Source organism: Artibeus jamaicensis, unplaced genomic scaffold, assembly GCF_021234435.1.
Source record: "Artibeus jamaicensis isolate MK-2021 breed Jamaican fruit bat unplaced genomic scaffold, CSHL_Jam_final contig_585, whole genome shotgun sequence".
In the NCBI taxonomy this organism is placed as follows: domain Eukaryota; kingdom Metazoa; phylum Chordata; class Mammalia; order Chiroptera; family Phyllostomidae; genus Artibeus; species Artibeus jamaicensis.
In genome coordinates, this window is record NW_026521894.1 from 192734 (window position 1) to 198311 (window position 5578).

Below are 5578 nucleotides of genomic sequence, written 5' to 3' on the forward strand. Positions count from 1 at the left end.
CACTTTGCCTCCATTATTTTATTTGAACAGTCCTTTAAATTTAGTGCTATAATCATCCCCATTTTGCAGATGACAAAATTAAGGCCCAGAAGATGGAGGAGGTGAGAAGTAAGTACCAAGGTCTGTTTGACTCCAAACTTTTGTATTGTACCAATATATCTTTTTTCTCTTCTCTTTTTCTCTTTTTACTTTCTATCTCTTGGACCAGACCAAATGGCCCAAGTAATGGAAGTGGCAGGAGAGTCAGGCAAGGTCACCCAGAGCTGGAGCCATTTTGAGTCAACACAGTCCCACTGCTCCAAATACCCGCATGAAGCCACCTCTCCCATCCCATCTGCTGTCCTTCTCTGTGCCCACACTCGGAGCCCCACATACAGATGCTGGTTTGTGATTCACAGCACCAAGATTGGTCCCTGGGAAGGAAAGAGGGCTCATAAAACCTTACAACAGTTTTATAACATATTCTTGGCTTTTACAGGCATACTGGGCAGCTAATGCTGGCAAACAGCAAAGTGTCTGCAATGGATGGGCGGGCCCCAGGACCCAGAATTGGTGAGAACAGCTGAGATGTTTTTGTGAAGACAGTACCATCTTTCAACTGTGTGAATGGGAAGGGCAATACAAGATGCAAACATTTCTTTAGATCTCTATAATTTAAAGAGCACTTTCACATTTAATGCCCACCAGGTAAACTAGGCTTTATTTTAAACTGACAGATAAGGAGCCCTGCACAGAGGGGTTGTGTAGACCAAAAGGGTGGCAGAGCCAGGGCTGGGACTCCAGCTTTCCTTCTGAATTCAGACCTGATGCTTTGTTCCCAGGGTTGCCTGGCGTGGTACCAAATCTCAATGACCTCTACTACTTCTGCCCAGAGAGACAGGTCCCAGGCAGAGTTACCCTTCATGAGGTCTCAGTCCAGGCTCCGTCACCAGGATATCCCTGAGTAAATTCCTGCTACCAACACCCAAAGGCTGTGGATTTCTCAGCCATATCTGTGTACCCGGAACCCTATCACAATTCTTTCACTTTATTTCACACTTTCTCTCCTACTCAGCAAGCCTCCCCACTCCCCACCTGTCATTTCCAGGGCATAGCTCATGTCAGCACCAGACAAGAGGACTCAGAGCAATGGCAGTCCTCACAGACATAACCACCTACACTCTCTTACTCATTTGTGTCATTCTTAAATTTCTAATGAAAAATAAGCAAATAAGTCTAGCCATACCTCTTGTATAGATGAGATAAAGCATTTAGAGGAGTCAAGAAATTTTTGCCAGGTCACACAGCTGGTGACTGTGAGAACCAGGATTTGGATAAACTGTTATAATTCAAGTCCAGGTCTCCTCCCCTTTTCTGAGGAAGGTTGCAGAGAGTCCCAGGTTGCTCCGAACTGTTGAGTTAGGCAATGTTTCAGATTCAGTGGGTATACTGCTTCCTCCCTACCTGAAAACTAGAGCTGACTTTCTTAGCTACAATACTCCAAGCCCAAAGTGTCTAGGTATTTTTTAGCTTGTGGTTTTTCGAGCACATATCTGGGTAGTTCTCCTTAGTTATCAAATGACAGCACCAGCCCCCACCGAACACAGCTGGTACCTCTAACATCTCCTCCTCACATGGGCTCCTAAGGCCAGAAATCCTGTGTCTTGGATCACCAAGGGGAAGAGGTATAATAGCCTTGAAAATAATTTTTGTCCAACACCGTACCTCCTGAAACAGTCTGCTATCCCATGCAGGAGAAGCTCTAACATGGTTTCAATTCCTCTTTCCCTGGAAGTTTCCAGTGAGATTTTTTTGGCTTGGCTCCTTTACAGCACCCTAAAGCCCCTTTGTACAACAAACAATACTCCTTACTAATCTGGCCCCTTCCTGCCACTGAAGCCTTATCTCTCTTGTGCCTTCCCCTCAATCACCCCCATTCCCCAGCCACTGGCACTGCCTATACCCATACTGTTCCCCCACACCTGTGCTGCTCTCCTATTTAAAATGCCCTTCCAAACTTGTTTGCCTGCCAATCACATACCAATCTGTCATGAGACAGCTCAAATATTGCCTCCTCTGTGAAGCCTTTCCTGATACACGCCCCTGTCTCTCCCACCAGAGAAATCAACCGCCTCTCCTCTACAAGCCCTCACTGTGCCCTAACTAGGGAACTAGCTCCCTGCCAGGTCTGTGATCACTGGAAGAACAAGGACACTGTTCAACTTCTCTCATCCTTGACCAGGCTTATGAAAGTCCTGGTACCCTGTACATGTTCCACATGTATGTCCTGACTACATAATATGTGAGTGGATGTGCAAGTGGCTGCATGCACATGAAAAGAGAAGAAAACTACACCCGCATGGAGCTACCTACACAAGATCTTAGCCAAAAGGCCAAGAAGCAAAACTTACGGAGCTTAAAACCTCACCTGTGTGTCCATTGACAGATGAATAGAAAAATAAAATATGGTCTATATACACAATGGAATATAATTCACTCTTAAAAAAGATGGGAATTTTGACAGATGTTACAACATGGATGAATCTTGAGGACATTATGCAAAGTGAAATAAGAATAAATGCCATATGATTCCACTTGCACGAGGTACTTAGAGTAGTCAAACTGAGAGACAAAAAGTAGAACAGTGGCTGCCAGGGGCAGGGAGTGGGGGAGGAGTGATCAGGAAGACCCCTGGGAAGGGACAGCAGCAGAGGGGAGTCCTCGAGTATTCAGTAGGAGCCCTCTGTGGTAGTGCAGCAGTCTGCCCTTTCCCCGCAAGTACAGAACGTGGGGTCGAAGGCACTGCATGCCTGGGTGGGACTAAGCCTCACCTTTCCCACCCCTTCCCCAGTATAACCAGTGAAAAGTTGCATCTGGCCTCTGCCTCACAGAACAGTTTTTGAGAGGTACACATGTACACTCACATTTTTGTTCCTTGATTTGCACAAAGGCATAGCTGTTCATTACCTTGCAGGCTTTGCATTTCTGAAAGGCTATCTTTGAAGAATTCACAACTTTGGCCCCAGAGAATGCTGGGAAACCAAAGCGGCAGCCACTTCCTTGGCCCGAACCTGTGAACTCTTACCGGGACCTCCCCATTACAACCTCTGTAACTGTCTGCAGTGGAAGCCAAGGTGCTGGCAGTTGGCATGGTGGGAACCAGGTGAGACTTCTAACCAGGAGCACCAGGGGGAGAGCTGTCATGAAGTTTGTCTTATCCAGCACAGGCCTTCAGTAGGAAGGACATTTAGGGATGGAACCTCAAATGCAGTCTGCTCATGAAGAATATTTCACACATGGAGTTACTGCCAGACAAGTCAGACCCTGAAAATTCAAGTCAATGTGGTACTGTAGGGCTCATTTATTGAACACCTATTATTTGTACACTCTTGACAACATCCTTTGGGGTGTGCTGCAGTGCCTACAGTCTAGTAGGGCAGATGCCAAGGACACAGCTGACTGTAACACAGGACAAATACACAGTGTCAAGAGATGCATCTTAAATGCTGTAAGGGTTCAGAGGGCAAGCATAATGATCAAATTCTGGTGATGTGTCCAGCCAAATCAACCTACAAACTCTAACAGTCTGGGCATTGCATTTCTAGGAGAGTTGAGATCAGACTGAATCAGTAGCAGGAACCATTATTCTTTTGGAATACAGGAGGCTATGACTGTAGACTGACTACTTCACCCCAGACATTCAGCTGGCACTATCCCAAGCCTTGAAATGGGAAGGAAGAAAGACACTGATGCCCCTAGTCACTCAGGAAAATGAGATATAGGCTGGACAGAAACAAAGTCAGACCTCAGGATCAGATAGGCCTGAGTCCAGTCTTGGCTCTTCCACTTACTGTGTAGCTTTGGGAAAGTTATTTAACCTCTCTGAGCCTTGGGTTCTCCATCTGTAATGTGAGGATTACAACCCTTCCATCGCAGATTGTTATAAAGATGAAATAGAGAAGTATATGGAGTATATGGGAAGCCTTTAGCATAAATCCGGGATGGAGTAAGCACTCAGCCGATAATAGCTGATACTATTATTATTAGTGTGCCTAGCTAAGATTTACTTGGGTGCTCCTTTAGGGCCACTGATTGAGTTATTCAGTATCCAGGTAGGTCATGTAGCCCTCAACGTGTCCCAGAGCTGTTGGAAGATGACTTATTGGGATATTGGTGATATCCCACTGGTCCTATAGTCCAGCGTTGTTATCAGTACTTGATACAGTGTTGTCATGAGGATGAAATGAGCTCCCATATATAAAGAGCTTCTAGCAGAGCCTGGCACAGAGTGAGAGTGTGGTACAGAAGTGAAGAATACAGACTCTGCGAAAACCCTGGAGTTTGAACCTCAGCACCACTAGTTTCTACTGGTGTGACCCTGAGCAAGTTGTTTGAGCTCTCTTTGACTTGCTTTCTTCATCTGTGAACTAGGGAGGTTAACAATAGTGCTCATCCCATAAAGTTATGGGTATTCAATGAGATAATAGATAGAGTACACATAGTGAAGTCTCAGGCACTTAGCAAAGGCTACATGAATGTCTGCTATCATTATTATGAAGTCTAGTATTTGCTATTGTTGTTGTTTTTGAAAGAACACTGGATTCGAATCCAGAAACTTCAGGTTTGAGCTCTGGACACTTAATAGTCAGTGGGCAGCTGAGCTAACTTCTCTGAGTTGGACAACCAGGAAAATAAGGGTTTTATTTACAGTTAGCTTTGACAGGTTAATGTGAGAATGAAAGCACTTTATAAACTGTAAATAATAATAAAGTTGTAATAGATAAATGAAAGACATAAAGTCAAAAGACAGTGTAAAGTGTTTTTTTTAATTTGAGGAAAATCTATATAAACATGCAGGCTTGTACAGTCATGGAAAATTTCATGAAGGATAATTAGTGGGACCTAGGGGATGAAAGAGTGGGCTTGTGGACTTTTTACTTTAACCCCTGTACTACTTAAATATTTTTTAAACAAGCATGTTTTCCTCACATAACTTTAAAACCAAAGCAATGTTTTCCTAAACATTATGGATTATTAGTAGATTGCCTACAACTTCAGCCACTTTGGGTTATTGTCCTGCTCTAAAATACAAATGAACCAAACAATGTGGTTCCCTTTCCAGGGGCCTAATAGTGTTCCTCTTCAGGAAAGTAGCCACTTGGAATAAAAGCTTGTATGCCTCAGATTTTCAGGGCAGAAAGTAGTGCATAATTTCCTTTGCCTTCCTTTGGCTGCCTACATGTAATTATAATAGTAATAATAATAATAATAATAATAATAATAGTAATAAATAGAACCGAATATGTCCCAGGCCACTTCACTTGTGGCCTCAGTTTTTCCATGTATAAAATGGGATGGTCACTCCTTTTTCACCACCCAGCTTTACAAAATAAAAATAAAGAGAAACACGAAACCTTTTGTGGAACTAAATTACAACCTCAAACCTAAAATCCATGAGCTTCTTGGCTTGTCTGAGACGTAGCTGAGACATAGGCATGACTCCCACCCACAGCCTGAGGGAAAGGAAAAAAAGACATTGTTTTTGCCCTGATGTTACAGAACAGAGGTCCAAGGCGGGGGGCAATATTTGGTCCACCAA

The 5578-nt window shown here is 43.9% G+C and overlaps 1 non-coding gene across 1 annotated transcript; it reads left to right on the plus strand.

The window, feature by feature from the left end:
* Window positions 1-5078: 5078 nt before the first annotated feature.
* On the plus strand, window positions 5079-5222 carry LOC119050851 (small nucleolar RNA SNORA67). Its single transcript, XR_005082823.2, has one exon. It is a non-coding gene; the product is annotated as a small nucleolar RNA SNORA67 (small nucleolar RNA).
* Window positions 5223-5578: the final 356 nt, after the last annotated feature.